The sequence below is a fragment of the Mus caroli genome, unplaced genomic scaffold (genome assembly GCF_978045245.1).
Source record: "Mus caroli unplaced genomic scaffold, Mus_caroli_1 scaffold_18, whole genome shotgun sequence".
In the NCBI taxonomy this organism is placed as follows: Eukaryota; Metazoa; Chordata; class Mammalia; order Rodentia; family Muridae; genus Mus; species Mus caroli.
In genome coordinates this window covers 9598429-9619445 of record NW_028227273.1, presented here as the reverse complement: position 1 = coordinate 9619445, position 21017 = coordinate 9598429, and the positions used below count along the sequence as shown (strand labels likewise).

General features: G+C 42.8%; 1 protein-coding gene across 6 annotated transcripts in view; it reads left to right on the top strand.

Moving 5' to 3' along the window:
- Camkmt (calmodulin-lysine N-methyltransferase) overlaps positions 1-21017 on the top strand; it is a 372590-nt gene that overhangs the window by 103757 nt on the left and 247816 nt on the right. The gene's annotated exons all lie outside the window — the stretch shown is intronic.

Sequence of the window (21017 nt, the reverse complement as noted above, 5' to 3'; positions counted from 1 at the left end):
TTTTAAATCCATTCTAGAAACTGCCATTCTTTGTAATTAAGATTTTTGCCAGTCTATTTAAAAATGAGTTTGCAGGTTATTTCCTCAAATTTAACAATCCTAAGCTTTAGTCTTAATAAAGTATTATGTAAAAAATGTTCACAGAAAAGGTTGGTGTTTGAGAGGCCAGGTTAGGATGAGCACCTTTGAGGGGAATTGGCCAGCTGAGACAATGTGTGGTGGACTGATTGGGAGACAGCCAAGGGGAGGTACATACAGTATGTGGTAGCCTGGGTCCAAGGAAACCAGGGACACAATAAACCCGTGAGTCCAAGGAATGGGTGGGGAATGGACTGCCTCACTAATTGAATTTCTCTATTTGCCATGTTATCCATATGTGTCTATGTATATTGTGGGCATGACACATACACATAAGCTGGTCAAGCCTTAGCATATAGTAAGATGGCTGTTGATTTGAGTATACATTGGTATCAATGTGGGATTGGTTCAGAGTCCCACTCACTCCAACTCCATGCCAAACCTCAGATGCTCAGGTCCCTGATTGATAGCGCAGTATTTTCTCACAACAGATATGCATTCTTTCACATATGCCACGTCATTTCTAGAGTGTTTATGATACTTTATACGAGTGACCTGTGACTGTACCACCTTGATGTGTTCAATCTCGCCCAATGTATTTGTTAGACTGTATTATTTAGGGAATAATGACAAGAAAAATAGTCTGTATGTGTTCAACACAGACAGTGTCTCCTCTGAGTATTTTCAATATGTGGAATACAAAGATACAGCTGACTGTACACCAGAGAGAATTGCTTCAAAACATTACTTAGTTGGCTTGTTGAGTCTGGAATCTGAATGGTCACGGGGTGTTTCTGTTTCTGTTTTTAGAGTCCTACGTACGGGCAGGGACGCGGCAAGAGTTGAGCTTTCTGGTTACTTGCGTCCCAGATATATAAGAGTTTTGTTAATATGAATTCTGCATATTTAGTGCTGTACGTATTTAAGTAAGCATATTTACAGATATTCACTAAAATGTTATCTTACAAACATATTTCTGTCCTGCGTGGTACAGGGTAAGACACCAATGCCTCTGTTGTATTTTACTATGCATGGCCTTCTACAGATTTCTGAAGTCTAGAAATAGTTCACCCTAAGAGAAGCCTCTCTGGACAAACCTGAACTCTGTAGCCTCGGCATTGGGCATTAGTGGTGCACATGCAAATTTCCTTAGAGAGGGGAGTGGTTTGGAAAGGTTAACTCCTATCACGGACATGTCAGGTGTTTTCCCTTTGTCCACATCGGCTCCTCTTCATATATATGTCTGGATGCATGATCTCCCAAGGTGGCCTTTTGAACCATGGCACATACAACCCAGGTCTGTTTGAATTTAGCGTTGCCAGCTGTGTCTGTCAGAAGGCGCTGTGGTTGCCAGTGATGCATCCCTGTATCCGCTGGCCAGGCGTATAGCATGGAAGGCTGGCAAGGCCTAGTGCCTGGGCAGTGTGAGAATGCAGGGAAGGCTCCTGACCAGCCCATCTGCTCGCTTATGTAAGCGGATATGTCCCCTCAGCGAGCAGAGAGAACAGCTGACGTGAATTCGTGGGTCTCTTGGTCAGCACGGAAAGCGCCATCCCCCAGTCTACTCGCGTGTTTTTCCTTAGGCTCTCAGAGAAAAAACAGCTCTTCCCCCTTCCCTCTCCAGTGTCTTCTTTCCAAGTCTTGCTATGTCTGCACTAGGCTCAGACTCCCGGGCTCACACGGCTCCTGTCCTCATGTCCCATGGAGTGGGCACTGTGGGCAGGTCACACTACTTACGGGGGAGACAAAGCAAAATCGAGATGCACTGCTTACTTATGAATTCAGCCAGCCACTTCTGAGCAGTGCTTGTGTGTGCGCGCTCATGTTATAAAGTGTGTATGCATGTGTGTGTGTGTACATATGTGTGTGAGAGTGGGTATGTTCTGTGCAAGTGAATGTGGATGCCAGAGTTCTGCATCACGTGTCTTCTTCTATTGCTCTCCATTGTTGTTATTATTAATTATTATTATTGACAGTTTCTCACTGAATCTGGAGCTCCTCTGTCGGCTACACTGGTCGGCCATGAACTCTGAGGATCATGGTAGCCACCATGCCTGGCTTTTACATGGTTACTGGAAGTGTGAACTCAGGTGTTCAGGATTGCCCAGGGCGGGTGGGGGTGGAGGAAGCTTTGCTGACTGAGCCATCTCCCCAGCCTTACATATTACTATTTCTCTTAAATTATGTTTAAAGTTTGTTATTATTCTGATGCACGGTATGTGTGTGTGCGTGTGTGCGTGCGCGTGTGTGTGTGCACATGTGAGTGGGCTTGTGCTGCAGTACACAGGTGAAGGTTAGAGAATCCCTTCCAAGAGCTCTACTCCCCTCGTACTCTGGGTTGGGGGATTGAACCCAGGCAGCCTGGCTCACATGCTCACAGGCTCATGTGGCAAGTGCTCTTACCTGCTGGGCCATCTTGAGTGCCCAGTGCTATTTCTTTAAGGTATCGGGATTCGGTAACTTCGATTTGGGATGAGCCATCCGAGCCCTTGCCTCAGCTTCTAACTAGCAGTCTATCTTAAACACACGCAACACCACTGCTTGCTTTTTTTTTTTTTTGATTTTTTTTTATTATATATTTTTTAGGTATTTTCCTCAATTACATTTCCAATGCTATCCAAAAAGTCCCCAATACACTCCCCCCCCCAGTCCCCCACCCACCCACCCCCACCCCTTGGCCCTGGCATTCCCCTGTACTGGGGCATATAAAGTTGGCAAGTCCAATGGGCCTGGCCTCTCTTTCCAGTTATGGCCGACTAGGCCATCTTTTGATACAAATGCAGCTAGAGTCAAGAGCTCTGGGGTACTGGTTAGTTCATAATAATGTTCCACCTATGGGGTTGCAGTTCCCTTTAGCTCCTTGGGTACTTTCTCTAGCTCCTCCATTGGGGGCCCTGTGATCCATCCAATAGCTGACTGTGAGCATCCACTTCTGTGTTTGCTAGGCCCCGGCATAGTCTCACAAGAGACAGCTATATCTGGGTCCTTTCAGCAAAATCTTGCTAGTGTATGCAATGGTGTCAGCGTTTGGAAGCTGATTATGGGATGGATCCCTGGATATGGCAGTCTTTAGATGGTCCATCCTTTCTTCACAGCTCCAAACTTTATCTCTGTAACTCTTTCCATGGGTGTTTTGTTCCCAATTCCAAGAAGGGGCACAGTGTCCACACTTTGGCACCACTGCTTTCTATGTTTATGAGCAACTATAAATTCTCGATGGCATAGTTCATCCTGAACACCTAACTTTTTTAAAAAAATATTTATCTATTTATTATATTCAAGTACACTGTAGCTGTCTTTAGACACTTTTCCTTCTCTCTCCGGCCCCATTTTCTTCGGCCAAAAGATTTATTTATTTAAGTACATGGTAGCTGTCTTTAGACACCCCAGCAAAGGGCATCAGTTCTCATTATGGATGGTTGTGAGCCACCATATGGTTGCTGGGATTTGAACTCAGGACCTTCAGAAGAGCAGTCAGTGTTCTTAACTACTGAGCTGTCTCTCCAGCCCTGATCACCTAATTCTTGACTCCTAATTGATTACTGTAATTGTAAACTTTGGTTGTAAGTTGGTGACTCGCACACATAAGAATCTATATGAAAGCTGTTACCTGCCTGAACGTCTAAGGGAAACGGTGTCATTACCACACTTGTTAGACCACGTGACTACTGACTTATATGCAATGATACAGAAAGCTGGGTGCTATGGTTTGACTGTGCTTCCCCCCACCTCACCAGTACCAGGAGGTGGGGCCTAATGGGAGGAGCTTAGCCTGAGAGCTCTGACCTCACAAATGGGTGAATGCCCATTCTGACAGGCTTGTAGGTTGTCAGTTTGGCCACTTGCTCTCTCCCCCATGTGTTCCTTCTGCTGTGTTGTAAACCAGCAAAGAAGTCCTTCACTAGACACGGTCCCTTGACTCTGGCTCTTTAGCCTCCAGAACCAGGAGCCAAGTCAATGTCATTATAAATTTCTCTGTTCTGATTTGGTAGCAAAAACAAACAAACAAAAAAAAACAAAAAAAAAAAAAAAAGAAAGGAAGGAAGATGGAAGATACAGGGCTTAATAAGAAAGAACAACCCTTAAAAACATTGTACTATGAGACTTTAGCTATGGTATGAGTCTTATTGAATTTAATTAAATTTTGATTGATGATTAATTTAGTGTGTATGTGTATCAAGTTGTAAGTCACCAGACGATAATTCGTGGGAATCTCTTCTGTTCTTCTATCATGTGGTTCCCAGGGTTCAAATTCAGGTGATGGGGCTTGGTGGCACCCTCCTGACACCTGCTGGGCCATCTTACCTGCTGTCCCGTTGATTTTAAAGGATGATATAAACAGAATTTGTTAATATCCTCTGATATTTGGGGAGTATATGATACTCATAATTACAACAAAATATATTTCAGAAGTCTGGGTACTTGCTGTTTTAGAAAACGCTTTCTGTGGGGTCGGGCTTTTCGCTCAGCGGTAGAGTGCATGCTTAGCAAGTGTGAGGCCTTGGATCTAATCCCTAGTTGCACACACATTCACAGAAGTTCCCTTCCTTTCCGAGTCTCTAGGGCTGTGAGGCAAGTTCCTAAGAACAAGAAGTCGTTCCTGCCGCAGCACCGTGAGGCTCAGAAACATCCCATCCTGAGTGCGTTGTCTTCTCTGAGAAATGAATGATTCTAAGTGGAGAACCATGGTCCATGATCTGAGGGTATCGGAAAGGGGACAAAGGATGCAGGTCAACAAAGCAGAACTGGATTGAGATGGATAGCACTGAAGGGTTTTTTAAATGTCCAAGGACTGATTAATGATCCTCATAATTACATAATTACATGAAAATGTTAAGGAGCAAAAATAGTCAAGACAATCACAGAGAAACCTAGAGGATTTACTATATAGTTCCATATATACAGATATAACTAAGACATATACAGATATAACTAAGCAATACCAATATTAAGGTTTATTGTAGAGCTGCAGGGATTAAGCCAGTTAGAGACTCTTAAAAACAGTATGGGTTCCCCCGAATAGACTGGATGTATTTGGAGACTTGTTTTGTGATGCAGGTCTCACTGTAGAGCCATGGAGCTGAGAGGGATTTACAAGGCACTGCCTTTTTGTTTGTTTGTTTTGTTTTTATGTTTATTTTCTTTTTGAGGCAAGGACTTGCTGTGTAGCCTAAGTTGGTCTTGAAGTTGTGATCCTCCTGCCTCAGCCTCCGAAGTACCGAGATTGGAGGTGTGTGGGGCCACACTCAGCTTAATAAGATTCAGGATGTACAAATGACTGTAAACACATCCCCCCCACACCAAAGCCACCACGAGACACCAGCACAACCCAATAGATACCCAACATTAGAACGACCGAACCCCACACCGCAAAGGTCCAGCAGCGGCAACTCAGATGCACCTTTCCGTAAGCAGCAAAGCCAGCTCTGAAAATCGATCAAAGAGATCCGCCAACGCTTCATGTGCGTGTGCTCTAGAAGTTTCATTACCAGGGGTAGGAGGCCCCATGGAAGTTTTGTGTGTGTGTGTGTGTGTGTGTGTGTGTGTGTGCGCACGTGCGTGAGCACGCACAGCAAGAGACATATGCAAGAGTGTTCATAGTAATATTCTTAGTATCTGGTCAGTAGAAATAACTGAAATAACCTTCAAATGACTAGCAGCACTAGAATAGACACATGATGGTTTATGGTTTATTTGTGAAATACAATGAGAGAGAGAGAGAGAGAGAGAGAGAGAGAGAGAGAGAGAGAGAGAGAGAGGAGAGGAGAGATCCTGGATAAATCTTACAGTGTACTGTTGAAGAGTAGAGAACAGGCCCCGAATAATACATTGTTTCTGATTTCATTCATATCAAGTTCTAAGGTTGGCAAGATCTGGGGCCAAGAGAAAGCACTTTATGGAGGCTTCAGCCGTGCTCGTCACAGTTGTGTGGTGGGACACTCAGCCGTGGTTTATCTCTTCACTCTCCCGCTGTGCTGTACTCCAGCAAAAGTGGTTAGTAAAGACAAGACAGGAGGAGGATGAAGAGGAGGAGGAGGAGGAGGAGGAAGACTAGAAGGTGAGAAAAGAAAAAAGAAAGAAATACGTTCCCCTGATTTGAAGCTCTAGCAGGCCTGGGTCCCGAGCTTACCCGGCAGTCATGTGATAAATGGAGAGAATCAAAACACCCATGCCTATGATATAACCAATAAAGAAGGAAATATAAAAAAGGTTTTCAAAATGAAAGGTTATAGGAAGGAATTCTGCCGCCCCCCCTCCCCCAAGCTACCGAGCGCTCCCAGTACAGTGCGTGGAAATCAGGTCAGAATGTGGGGAGGGGTTGTCGGGGGCTTCTTCTGATTTGGAGAAGGTGTTTTGTGGATGAGATAAATATTTGCAACTTAGCTACAGATGCATCACAGTTCCTGACATTGTTGGCAGGATGCTGCAGGGCCGCGCAGTCTCTGGACGGTGGCTCCCTATTTATTTATGTGGGCTAGTGCGGGTTCCATATTTATGTGGGCTTCAGGGCAGGGTGTGGCCAGGGAGTCGGAAAGCTGCTGGGCTCTGAACTGATTTTGCTGATGATGAATGCCACTTTTTCCAGAAAGCAGCTGCTCCCCCCCACTCCCCGCCCCCGAGCCCTCAGGACTTTTCCTGAGGATCCTCGATGTCTTCCCTAAGTCACTATAAGCTCTCGATAGAGTGACATTGTCTTATCTGCAGTTCAAGCTCCAGTGTCGAGTATAGTGTCTGGTGCGGAATGAAGTGAGGATACAGAGAAATGTCTCTAAGTCAGATGTTCAGAACACATGAGGTACTTGCGTTTAGTTACTCATTGTAAAATAGTGAATTCTTGTTTGTCCTGGGATGAGGGCGAGGGGCGTGTAAGGCTCTCATAGGTGCTTGCCATCTGCCGCCGCCATGAAGTTTACAGTGGACGCGCGTAAGGCCTGACCTCCTTGGGTGCGGAATAAGTCACTTTTCTCAAAGTGAGGGTCTATTCGTCTCGAGGCCACCATATAGAACCCTGGAGTTAGTTCCCTTTTTTGATCACATGGGGCTTGGTGGTTACTTGAAATTTCTCTTGAGCCATTTGCAACTAAGAAAGGACTTTAGAGCAAAGTCATTATAGATAACAGCTTATAAATGTTTTAGTTTTTGATATTTCCTTATTCTACAGTGTTGAATCTGGACAACAGTGACAATCAAGATCAAATAGAGAGGGAGGGCTTGAACGTCATATTTTACATTGGTATGCCTTCTGTCAAATTAACTGTTTCCACAAAGCGAAGGTTTGACGTTGGACTGGTATGGGCTGACGATGTCTATCCTACCACAGATATAAACTGTTCTCTTTAAACGGCAGTGCCCAGCCCAGACAACCGGAGTCTACAGAGGCATTTTTTTTTCTCATTTTTTGGCTGCTGTGTGGAGGCAAATCATGGATACAATTCTGGGTCTTGGTATGAAATGTGTGAGATGGTTCAGGTCCTCAAATCTCCCCACCCCACCCCGTGCTTTCTGTCGGGTAGACAGAGACACAGGGCTCCTTAGTCTGGGAACCTCGCCCTTCCCAGGACAGCAGCACTCCTCTGGCCTCAGTTGTCACCTCTCCTAAAGGCTCAGATGCCACATCTTCAGGGAGAGGATTCTCTGCCCACAGAGGTATTTCATATCTGCCATCAGGCCAGAGTCCAGCGCGCCTCTGTGCTTTCTTTATGCTGTGTTCTCCTGCCTTTAGTTTCTGGTTCATAGTCCCATGGGTTTCTAGAGTTCTCCTTAGCATGTAATCTCCTAAGATTGAGCTTTTCCGTATGTAACTGAAGAGAAGTCTTTTACACACAGGGAAGAATAGCATAAGACATAGTTCTCGTACAGTCCTATTGGTAGCAGTTCTCCCAGGCCCCGAGTCTCACGTCTGCCTTTAGGGCTATAATGCATGTAAATTGCCAGTATGTTAATCAGTAACATTTGAGTATCTTACTAATAACTTATGTGTAATCTTTATGTTACTATGAAATCTAGACTAATTTTTCTAACTCAAGATATAAATTAGAAAATTTATTAAGCACATCTTAAATATTTTAAAAATCACGTAATACGGTTTATTTTTCCAAATTTAAGTGGGTGTCAACAGGCATGCCCCAGTCCCCCCTCCGCACAATTTAATTTTGCCAAGTTGCGTGTTATGCAGATCTACATGCCCTGTGGACGCTGGAAGGCAACCTTGGGTGTCACTCCTTAGCAGCCGTCCACTCTGAGTTTTGAGAAGTGTCTCTTACTGATATAGACCCCATAAAGAGGCTAGATTGGCTGGACAGTGAGCCCCTGGGATCCACCTGCTGTCTCCCCGGGGCTGGGACTACCATGAGCACCACCGCGTCACGTGGGCGCTCACGGTGCAAGGCCATCCGGACTGAGTTGTGTTCCCAGCCCGGGGAAGGTTCTCGTTCTTCCTGTAGTCTTAAGGTTTTCCGATTTATTAATCCATGGAATGCTTTTCACTCTGTGACATCGTGGCAGGCCTCCAAAATGAATTCATGAGATGCAATAGTGGGTTATAAAACTCTGATTAAAGCTGACAGGGAAAGAAAACGTGAGAAACTACTCAGGGTGAGAAGCTGCAATTGCGGCTTCTATGCTTTGAAAACTGAGGGACAGAACGGGATAAAAAGGTAAAATATTAGACAGACTGGATTACTGGGAAAAGAACAAGAAAAACCCAACTAAAAACGAAGTTTCAAAAGCTTTTCAAGGCTAGCGGTGGATTTCTGCCTCATTGTGCGCCCACGAAGAACAGGCCAGTGTTTCATGGTTAGCTGGTAAATACCACGTGTGAGGTTCGGCTGTAGCATTACAGTTTGTTTTCAGTGCACAGAAACGTGAGCTCTGACTCATCCAAACAACACGAGGAAAAAGGCAGAAACCCCAGCTGGTCCTCTTGCTCAGACTGTTCCCACACCGTTCCTTTAATTTTTAACATTAATAGCTTACTGATTTTTCTAGAAACCAGAGCTCTGAGTGTTTATCTTCATGATGAAGTACTTCTGGTTTTGAGCGCATGAGTTTGTGTTCAGACTGTATTGTTTTGCTAGCCGAGCAGTATTTTAGCTTCAGTTCTCCCAACTCTAGCCTACATTTCAGTGAAATCCAAATTCAGTTTTACTGACGTCGTGGTTGTCATAGTCATGGTGGTGGTGGTGCCCCCCCCCTCCTCCTCCTCCTCCTCCTTCTCCTCCTCCTCCTCCTCCTCCTCCTCGTTTCCAGACAGGGTTTCTTGCTATTTAACCAAGGATGACTTTGAACTTCTGACTCTTCCTTTCACGCACTGCGATTGCAGGCACGAACTCCCACTTCAGCTTTGTGCCATATTAGGGATTGAACTTGGGGCTTTGTCCATGCAAAGCTGGCAGTCTACCAGCTGAGCTGCACACAACCCTGTCTTCTTTATGACAAACGTAGAAGCAAATGGCCAGAAAGCATAAATGAGTAGCAGAAAGGAAAAAACAAAACAAAACAAAACAAAACAAAACCCATCCTAGGTACATAAGGAGTCTGCTGGCGCATGGAGTCAGGATTTGGACTGCTCAGTGTTTGGAGATTCCGGCAGGAACGCTCCAACAGCTGGTGGAGGCATGGAGAGTGAGCCAGTCTGTGTCATATACGGTGTGTTATAGAATCAGGTAAATCCGAAACCAATCAAGCCAGTACAGCCGAGACCTGATTTATTCTTTAATTATCATCACGTGCTAGCAACTTCTGAATGCCAGATACTCTGTCTCGCCAGGGTAGACCACTCCCACCAGCCAGAGTAGACCACTCCCACCAGCCAGAGTAGACCACTCCCACCAGCCAGAGTAGACCACTCCCACGAGCCAGGGTAGACCACTCCCACCAGCCAGGGTAGACCACTCCCACCAGCCAGGGTAGACCACTCCCACCATTCCTTGAGCTTTAGTGTTTCCGTTTTATTCTAGGATATTTTTCTAAGTAAAATGGTACAAAAAAACCCCTCAGTCATAAAAGTTTTTAAATATTTTGAATGCTTTTATTATTTTGTACTTCTGAGAACTCAGTTGCTCTCGGTAGCCCAGGCTACTGTAGCCTAGGGTCGCTTCGGGATCACCGTCCTCAGGCCCTGCTTCCTCCCACATGCTAGGATGAAACTCCTCCACTGCTGTATTCAGCTCTGAAGAAAAAGTCTAATACGTTATTTCTTTTAGTCCAAAAAGCAATTTGATTGAGCTATTAATAGCATAATTGCAGTTTATAAACTTATTAATTCCCAGAGCGCTGTGATAGGTGACAAGGATTGCCACCTCGTCAGTGTTTCTCCTGGGACTGTACACGTGACTGTAAGGCTCTGACCAGTTTGTTCCCTCCTCCCCCAGTACCTTACCTACTGTGCGCTGCCTGGCTACACCTCATTATTACTATTTAATGAGTAGCTAGTTGCCGTCTAAAGAAACCTCGAGAAGAAACCGTTTCTTAGATCATCACTAAATCTTAACTAAAGCTTGAGCTTTACAGCATGAGATTTAGAAATTCTTTTTCCCTCTCTCTCCTCCTCTCTCCCTCCCCTCCCCCTCCCTCCCCCATTCTTCCCTCCTTCCCTCTGTCCCCCCTTCTCTCTGTCTTTTAAATTAAGTGGTTAGAGTTCTGGTAACATTATCGATCTACCATAAATCCAAATTCTAGTTGACTGGAGTTTTTTAAATCTACTGTATTACTTTGGATTCGGTGGCTGCCCCATCTAGATCTTAAATATGATTTATTGTTCATTTAGGTTTGAAGGGCAGAGGGAGAGAGAGAAGGGTGAACATAAACTTGGAGCGGCTGTTTGAGGATGAAATTACGTTGCTTACCGAACATTTAAGTTTCATTTCAGTGCAGGTACAGATGTGAGAAATACAAAGTTAACAGAGGCAAATCATATTTGAAAATGAAATTCAGCCCATGGTTAGTAATTTAGCTACTCTTAAAATTGTTATCAACTTCTATAAACATAAATTATATTGGTTTTCCTGTTTCCTGATGGCTGATAATTATTCTAGCTTGGACACTATTAGACTACAGTGCTTCTAAAGCATTCCAGGGTGATTTCCTAAAAGCTATCCTCCCTTCTAGATAACGAGTATGTTCTAGAAATTGTTTAACAACTGTGATAGTGGCGTAACTAAGGTGGCATGCATCCTAGAGCACGTTCGGCCAGCATCCTCTTTATTACCCTGGTGACTTCTCTTCTGGACCTCTGTCTCTGATGACGTGGGTCTGTCTATTCTCTGCACCAGTAATAGGGATGCAATCCATGAAAGATATATTTAATACTCAGTACTGGGCACAGTAGGGCCCAGTACCCTAAAGAGTGCATTAGGATAGAAGCTTAGCTTCAAGGCACTAGTAATTCCTTTAAGGATCTATTGTCACAATTTGTTGATTTTATTTCCTAAGAGTTAACTGATTGATCTTACAGAGATGACTAGCCCGAGGCAGCATGGGCTACAATGAACCTTAGTTCTCAGAAAATACAAACAAAACCATTAAAACATTCAAAATATTAAAAGAACGTTGCAATTCTGCTTTTATGCCTTTTTTCTTTTCTTTCATCTTTTTATATAAAAACTAAGACATACCGGTCAATTCTCTAGGATTTGGTCCAATTTCTTAAAAAGTATTCTATGTATGTACGTATATGTGTGATGTGTATGCATGGCCACACGAAGATCAGAGACAACTTTGTAGTTTCACCCTTGTAAGCAGTGGTCAGCAGAAAAAAGAGATTTTTTGCTTCGAGTCCTAAATAGTTCACAATTCTCCTAGTAGAAAGTCTTCCCCGCCAGGCTCTTTAGAACTATGAAACAAACACCTTGGACACACCATTCCAAACTTCTGTGAAGTTTTAGTTCTCAACTTCTGCTCTTCCTAACCATTTGAAAACTCTTTTTTTTTTTTTTTTTTGAGTCTAAACATCTTGACAGTGCAGGAGTCTTGTTCTCTTTGTTTCACAGTGTGCGGATGGGTGGGAGGGGCGTGCCTTGATTGATAACTGTGGCTGCCTTCTGTTGTTCTCCACGTGACCCCCCCACTCCCCCAAACAGGGGGAGTTGATGGGAATGTTTTTTTGACCACTTGATTTACCTGCTCCCATTGACTTCATGCTTTTGAAGAGTGACTAAGCTTTTGACAACTCTTTCTTTGCTAATTCACAGAAGAAAAAAGGCTTCAGGGAGAAAAAAGAAATGTACTTGATGTTTAAGAGGCAACTAAATTTCTTTGCTGTTTGTTTTTTGGTCTTGTATTAAAGAAAATTGTGAAATTGTAATGACTAAGTGCATATTTTTGAAGGTTTTCACTTTGTTTATTGCCTTCATAAAAACAAAACAAAACAAAAAAACCAACAACAGCCAAAACCAAGCAAGCCAGTAACTGTTAACCCTGATTCGTTTTTTTTTTTTTTTTTTTTTTACTCTTCAAGTGACATTACTTTTAACTGGCTACATTTGGATAATAAAAGCCATGGATTTTAAACCACTTAGTAATTTGGTTTCATTTTTAACACAAATAACACCTTTTCATCCATTTTATATAAACTTCAAACAACATATGTTTTAACTTACTGCCAAATAAGAAGAAATGTGTTACATTAAAGTGCATGTTGTTTGCTTGCGCATTTGGAAATACCATTCATTTTATAGCAATTTTGAGTTATTTTTCTGTCACTTTGTATTCCTATTCAAAGAGACACACAGAAACCCTCACTCAAAACAACTCCCTTAGGGTTTCCTCCTGGATGTCAGGAGGCATGAGGAGAGGCGAGGAGGTACAGTGCACCGCAGGCTTAGGTCATGGAAGTGCCAAGTCCTGGTGACTTGCATTTAGTATTGTCCTTTGAATTGTGTCTGCCTGAAACTCTGTGAGGAGTATTTTAAAATATTTCTTTTATGCATAGCTGTCAGAGAGAGGGAGAGAAAGAGAGAGAATGAGAGAGAGAGAGAGTTGAGAAAAACATTTTACTTTTTTCTTTTCTCTTTTATATAAAAATTTAAATATTCCCAGTCTCTAGGATTTGGTCCAAATTAAAGACATATTATTAGTGTGTGTGTTTGTATGTGTGTGCACATGTGCTCTCGCACATTGATATATTTGCATAGACATGTGGAGATCAGAGGACGAAGAGGACAACTTTGCAGTGTTATTTCTCTTTCTTCACTCTTATGTAGGTTCTGGGAACCAAACTCGGTCTTCCAAGGTTTTATGGCAAGTTCCTTTATCTCCCAAATCATTTTACTGGCCCAAGGTTCAATATTTTTTTACTCTAAGATTTTCATTTTTGTGTGTTTGAGTGTCTTGTCTGTGTTTATGTGACCCTTGTTTGTGAAGTACCCAAGAGAACAGAAGAAGTTGTTCCATGTGTGGACTGGAGTAGAAGTTAGTGCTCTTAGCTGTTGAGTCATTTCTCCAGCAAACCCTGTCCACCCCACCCTCCATTCAAAATGTTAAATTATGTATTACTAAAGGATAGCGATCATGTAGAATGTGAATCGTTAATAATGTTAAAGACTGGGACAGAAAACTGGAAGCTTTCCAGCGTTTAAGATGCAATTCAAATTGATGAATTGTTTTGAATTTCAGAGCAATGGAATGTGCTGTTTTTGTTCTTTGGGGACTAGGGGCAGTTCTTTTTTGGTTGACCATTCTGAGGATTAAGGCCGTAGCAGACATAGATACTGTACCTGTTTTGTCTCTAATTAGCTGTGTGATCTTGGGAGAGCTGTTTACATACTATCTGAGGCCCAGCTTTTCTGTAACCACAAAGTTTCAGTGTAGATGTGACATTGGAGCCACTCCAGGGGGTGTGTCTCAGCTCAGGATGCTAGGCTGGATGCATGTGGAAGTACTAACTCAGCTTATTAAAAGCAGTTTATGATGTGGATGCTTCATCTTTTTTTCACATTGAACTATATGTTCAATTTCACAACCATCAATAAAAGTTTGGTTCATAACTTTCCTTGACAAATGACAGATGCTTTACTAGTGGCTATACCACTGTATTTTTAATGGTAGTTTATTTTGCTTTACTTTTAAAGGTTTGTTATAATCAGTCTTTCAAAGCACACATTAACCTTGGAAACGTTATCACTGTCTTCTCACTCATGCGAGGTCTCTGTACTCTTTAGGAAAAGCTGAGGTGTGGCTGGGGAGATGAATCACTGGGTAAAGCCACCGTCTCTATGCCTGGCAGACCAGCATTCCGTCCCAGAAACACAAATGGAAGAAGGAGAGGTCCAAGCCCTTTGGGTTTTTCTATGACTTTAATACACATGCCACAACGTCACACACACGCACACGCACACACACATGCACACGTACAAACTGATATTTATTAATTTGAAAGACTGATTATAAAAGTATGTGTATACAACGTTTTAAAAGAAACACTGTCTTAGAATGTGTAAAAAGTTGCAAACTATATTAATATATTGTCACTTCATTTAAATAACTTGAGTCTGCTTTACATTTGTAAAAGCTTTGTGTTAATTTTAGTATTACCCTTAGCCAGTGTACAAAGAATCCAGTCAGGAACAGTTCCAACTCGCTCTTAATTATTGACCAGTTACACAAACAAGAGAGTCTTGGAGCTAGGCTGAAATGTCTGGCCAGTTTCCTTTCTTTCAGCTGTGGCAGTGTTCTTCAAGCAGGAGTGTGTGTGTTTGTTATTGCCCCCCCCCCCCATTGATTGTGATGTCACAAGAAAGCCACCACTGGATAGCACCTATGGACATTTTACTCTCTGTCACTGGCTGCCATTGAGTGGGTCCGGTTTCCTTTCATCACTGAGGAAGGTAGTTTCTTACACTTGCCTGTCTTAGGCAGATCTCTTTTCTTGAGAAGTCTAATGTCTTGTCCCTCAAAGTCAACAACTGAAAATTCCTCCGCGCTTTAAATTCAGCCAACTTTTCTGCGCCTGCGTTCAGAGGACGACTGTGACCACTTGGGACCATCACTGCGCTCTAATTGTTTTTAATGCCAAAACATTTGAGGTTTTCCAGATTTCTGTTGCTAGAGTCCTCAGTACAATTTTATGCTGTCCCCTCTATCGACTGAGCTAAAGATTTAACTATTAATTTAACCAGCATTATTACACTTTTCCTGTAGACTAAATCGAGGCTTTTAAAGCGAATTGATCCCTTACTGTCCTGTAACAATACAGCACGTTCAGCAGCCATAGTTTTCAGATACCGTCGTGCGGCATTGTCGATACTTGCAGAGAAGAACAGCTGTAGTCTAGTGGGTAAGGTGAGAGGTAAACGCTCCCCACTGGCTCAGAGAAGCACAGCTCCCCAACTTGGTTTATGTGCGAGCAAGTGTGGCTCTGAACAAAACGTTGGCTGGGTTTCATGTATATTTTATAGAGGAACAGCAGTCTTCCAGTTTGGACCGGAGCAGCTGCTGGCACCACCCTTCTTCCCGACTTCTGCCACAGGCCCTGCAGGCTCTCAGTAAAGATTAGCTATTGCTGAGATGAATAGTCACCCTTCTCAGTTCTGTGCATGAGATAAGCAAGCCTTCTGGGAAGCGCTAAGAACTGGTGGTCTTCTTCATACCTAAGGGAAATGACTTTGAATTCTTCATAAATACATTTGAATGGAATTGCAGTTTGGGGCTTGGGAAATGACATTTGCATAAATGATAGTAACCTGTGCTAGCGTAAAATGCTTGGCTCTGCTGCCTGCTTCCATCCAGGACAGGCCTGGCACTGTTATTTGTTAGCACACATTATTAGTGGACTTAGAAGTGTTAGCCTTTGGCTGAAATTATCTGCAGACGGAGACTTTAGCCTCTTTTGGGTATAGGAAAGGGGGAAATCTCCTCACTTAGTGTATTCATATTTGTTATCATCAGTTGCCTTGCTGAAAAAAAATGAGACAAAATATAAATTAAAGCCAAATATAGTTTTAAGGAACCTAAGAGAAATTGAAATATTGATTTTGTACATGTCTTACTATGGCAGCTTTAAATTTTGTTAGCTGATTTCCTCACTCCAACTGATACTGGGAATGCTTCATTGAAAACACTTTGGTGGGCTGGTCGTGGTGGCAAACACCTTTAATCCCAGCACTTGGGAGGCAGAGGCAGGCGGATTTCTGAGTTCGAGGCCAGCCTGGTCTACAGGGTGAGTTCCAGGACAGCCAGGGCTACACAGAGAAACCCTATCTCAAAACAAACAAACAAACAAAAACACTTTGGCTTTCCATATCGGAAAGATTAACATAACACTAGAATGTGGTTATTTCTCATAAGCAAAAGGGAACTGATGTAAGAGTTAGCAATAGCAGAACACAGTGCTTAGACTAAGCAGTGGAAGTGGATGTGGATTGCTCAATGTATGCATGCAGCTGGTTTTTGTCAACTTGACACAAGCTAGCGTCACTGGGAAGAGGGAACCTCACTTGAGGAATGGTCTCCTTTAGATTGGCTTGTGAACATGGTTGTGATGTTATTTTCTTGGAGAATGATCAATGTGGGAGGGTCCAGCCCACTGTGGGCAGCGCTATCCCCAGGCAAGTGGTTCTGGGCTGTGTAAGAAAGGAAGCTGAGCAAGCCATAGAGAGCAAGCTAGTAAGCAGCATTCCTCCATGGTATTCTTAAGTTGCCTGGACTTCCTTTGATGATGGACTGCACCCTGTAAGCCAAATAAGCCCTTTCTGCCCCTCAAGTTGGTCTTGATAAATGTTTTATCACAGCAACAAAAGGAAAACTTGGGCTGGTGGGATGAGCTTGCTCTGTAAGTTTTACTCTTCATTCATACATTTATTTATTCGAGGTTGGCCTTAAACTAACCTTGTGGTAGAGGATGGTCTGTCGCTTCTGCCTCTGCTCCCTTGTGCACTGAGGTTACAAGTCTACACCATCATATCTCTGCCATTTTTACTTTTAAAAATAATTTTTTTCTTCTTATAAACATGACAAAGATGCATAGAGGGACAAACAGATGAATTTTTTTTAAAGTCCCACTCATGGAAAAAAAAAGTCATTATAGATACAAAGAAGATAAACCATGGAAATTGCATATCAGTTTATCAGTAGTGCTTTTGAGGAATGGGTCTCTGACTATATGGCATGCCCTTATTTTATTTATTTTGTACAGCTCCATTTTACTTGGAAGTGTTGTATTTATTTTGAGGACCATGTATTATTTCTGTGTACGAAAACAAATTGAGAAAGCAGGGAGGGAAGATGTGAAAGACGATAAACTGCCCAGAGGATGGGGAAGTAGGCTGTGGGCATTGGGTTTGGATCTGAGGGTGTAGACCAACCGTCAGATGCATGTCTACAGGGAACGGATGGATGGACTTCGTGCTGGAAGGAACTCGAGAGCCCAGGTTAGCTGCTAAGTGCGATGCTGGGTGGGAAAGGTGTAGGGTGACAGAGTGGAATGTCTGGTAGAGTAAACTTGAAAGGCTGGGTCAGTCTTTACTGTGCGGAAGTAAAGATGTTGGTGGTCATAGAATATGGTTAAGTAGTGAGTGTCTTGTGACAAGAATTTTATGCTTGACTTTTTAAAGAAAAAAAAAGTTTCTCAGAAGCCTATCACAATTCAGGTATGTGTCCATTGAGATAGCACAGGGAGCTTCTATTATGAGCTGCTATTACTTATGGGGAAGGAGCAGAGTTCCGTCCTTATAGACTGCTCCAACAGAGCGACAGGACCTCAGTGTGCAGAGAGGACCAGCTGGTGCTCATGGTTAGAAACAGTTACTTAATTTTATTTATTTATTTATTTATTTATTTTGGTTTTTCGAGACAGGGTTTCTCTGTGTAGCCCTGGCTGTCCTGGAACTCACTTTGTAGACCAGGCTGGCCTCGAACTCAGAAATCCACCTTCCTCTGCCTCCTGAGTGCTGGGATTAAAGGCGTGCACCACCACACCCAGAAACAGTTATTTATGTCTCAGTTTTAGTGATCACCCATGGGAGGTATTTTAAACATTGTGTCATGTAAGGTTAATTTTGTATAGTAAAACATGAGAAAAAGCAGCTAACCATTGGTTAACTGGATAGATTAGTTAGTTAGTTAGTCCTTCACTAAGTCAGGCATCCAGAACAATAACATCTACACATGTATCCATATGTGTTCCCTGTACGGCTAAGATCTATATAGCTAAAGAGAGCCATTAGCAGCACTCAGGAGATGTTCTGTCTTTTGTTAGATTTCTTTGGCAAAGGCTAGCCATTCTGTTAGCAGTGATTTTGATGATGAAATCCTGTAATTCAAGAGGTTGGCGTATTCAACCAAACTGCTACCTTGGGCAGTGCTGGACCAACTGTGAGGGCTCTGTTTTCTTGAGACCTGGAAAGCTGCTGTGTTTGCTAAACAAAGGAATTGTTGATTTCAGTGATTTAATTCCCCTTTTGGCTAAAGGCAGCTGAATGAAAACAGTGCTTATTTGGGAAGGAATCTGTTGCTAAGGCAACTGATATCTCCTTAATTATTGGCCAATATTCCCATATGAGATTGGTCTCTTTTGATAGTTGGAAATAACCAAATTATCCCGAATGTTTTCGAGTCTTGAATTCAACGTGGTGGTGGGGAATGTGTAGGGAATTTACTTCAAATACATAATCACACGCCTTTTGTTTGTGCTGGCGTATTGAAGGCAGTGCTGCTTGTGGTAGCAAAAATACAGGTTAACCACACGCATCTGCAAAATCTCCTTCATTTTAAGAGACCTCTCGCCTTAAGATCAGTTGTGGTGCTAAGTTTAATGACCAATGTTCAATCTCTCTCTCTCTCTCTCTCTCTCTCTCTCTCTCTCTCTCTCTCTCTCAAGTTGAATTCTCTGATGTCTCTAAGAAAATATAATATGTCTATCAGTCTTTTATCCTCTGGAATAGGCCAATATCACACATTTGTAAATACTATTTGAGTAATTATGCTAACAAGGACTGTCTTCGGAGCCGTCGGCAGCCGTTTATGTGAAATTCTTTTCTTAACTGTTTTTCCTGGTGCATACACTGACCCCTGGGAGTGGCCTCCTTCTGCCTGCTACTTTGTAGGATCATCTGAAAGACCTATGGTTTCTTGTCTCCCGACAGTGCAGTTGCTTGATCATTTAAAATTAATTGAAGCTTTAATGTGGCCAAGCTCAAGTTCTGGTGTAGTCCCCCTCATAACTGCTCTGTGGTGTGAAGGGCACACGGAAAACCAGAACTGAGAAACTGCAAGCGTGCCTGTATAATTGTGTTGTAATGGTGGAACACTTACTGTGGGGTTGTAGTGAGCACACATCATCCCTTGTCCTGGCAATAAAATGAGGACTTCTGTTCTTTGGTCCTTGTCCTCTGACAGGACAGAACATGATGAAATTTTTCCAATGTTACCCATGTCTTTAAGCGCACACAAGGCCCTGAGATGTGGTCCTGATGTCTCTGTTGTGGGAGGGTAGGTGGGGTGGCCATAGCCCTGGGTAGTTTGTCCTGTGACACCTCTGGGTGAGGCAGGGTGGCTGTAGCCCTGGGTAGTCTGTCCTGTGACACCTCTGGGTGAGGCAGGGTGGCTGTAGCCCTGGCTAGTCTGTCCTGTGACACCTCGGGGTGAGGCAGGGTGGCTGTAGCCCTGGGTAGTCTGTCCTGTGACACCTCGGGGTGAGGCAGGGTGGCTGTAGCCCTGGCTAGTCTGTCCTGTGACACCTCGGGGTGAGGCAGGGTGGCTGTAGCCCTGGGTAGTCTGTCCTGTGACACCTCGGGGTAGTTAATGCTCTTCCCCAGGATTGGTCTTTCTGCTTTTCATTCATGTCATTGGCTCTACACCTTGGGCTGAATTGAATATAAAAAGCTTTGTATTATGTACGGGAATAACACTTGAGATTGATTCATGGACATCTTTATTATCTATGCTAGACTTGTGGAATTTCACTTTCCATTTTAAATAGCTTGAAAAAAGTAAATACAGATAAGGATCACTTGATGAAAATATTTAAATATAGAAACGGGGACAGTGGCCCGCAACACTGCTCCCTAACGCAGAAGCCACGGGGCAGAGATCCAGGAGACTCACCTCCATGTCCCACCTCCATGGCTTTTCAGTTTGTTTCTACTAACTTCTCTTTCTTCTTTCTTTCATTTCATTTTGTTTTGTTTTTGTTTTTGTTTTTTTTTTGTTTTTTGAGACGGGGCTTCTCTATGTATCCCTGGAACTTACTCTGTAGACCATGCTGTCCTCAGACTTACAGAGATCCGCCTGCCTCTGCCTCCTGAGCGCTAGGATAAAAGGCGTGCTTCTTTCTTTTTTCAGTGAGTGCAGGATCGACTGAAGTTCTTCTATCTCAGGCTGCATTTTAAGTTTGAAGTCAAGTGTTGTGGTGCCCTTCAAGTTCATCTCGTCTTTAAACAGTTCCATTGATTGACCTTAGATCTTATTTAAAATACATCGAGGGCAGAGCTATCACAGCTTTGACAAGCATCTTTCTGTTCTTCTGCAATTTCATGCTTAGCAGTATTCCAAGGTTTTGCTTTAACAGTTCAATAAATGAGATTCCTTCTTCCTGGATTACTGTAGTAAATGCTTACTTTTTACAAGATTGTATCGTATCAAAGCTATTAATGGCAGAACACTCACTTAGCACCCAGTCAGCCATGAATCCAGGTCTCGGTATTGAGGAAGAAAAGCTACAAGCAGAATGGATTTGCATATTATTTAGATAATAAAATTTAACCAATTAGTGTATGCTAAGTTCTGTGCATATGAAGCTATAAGTTTGCTTTATCACATGACCATTTTAAAATAAAAGTACAAATCACCACTTTCTCAGATTCTTTAAAAAAAATCAAAGATCTAGAGTAGATATTAGCATTTTTCTTAATTTTATTTTAAAAATTGTATAATCTTTTTTCTGAAGACCTACACTTTGTTCTAATTTTCTATTTTTTTTCATGATATATTTCAACAACTGTTCT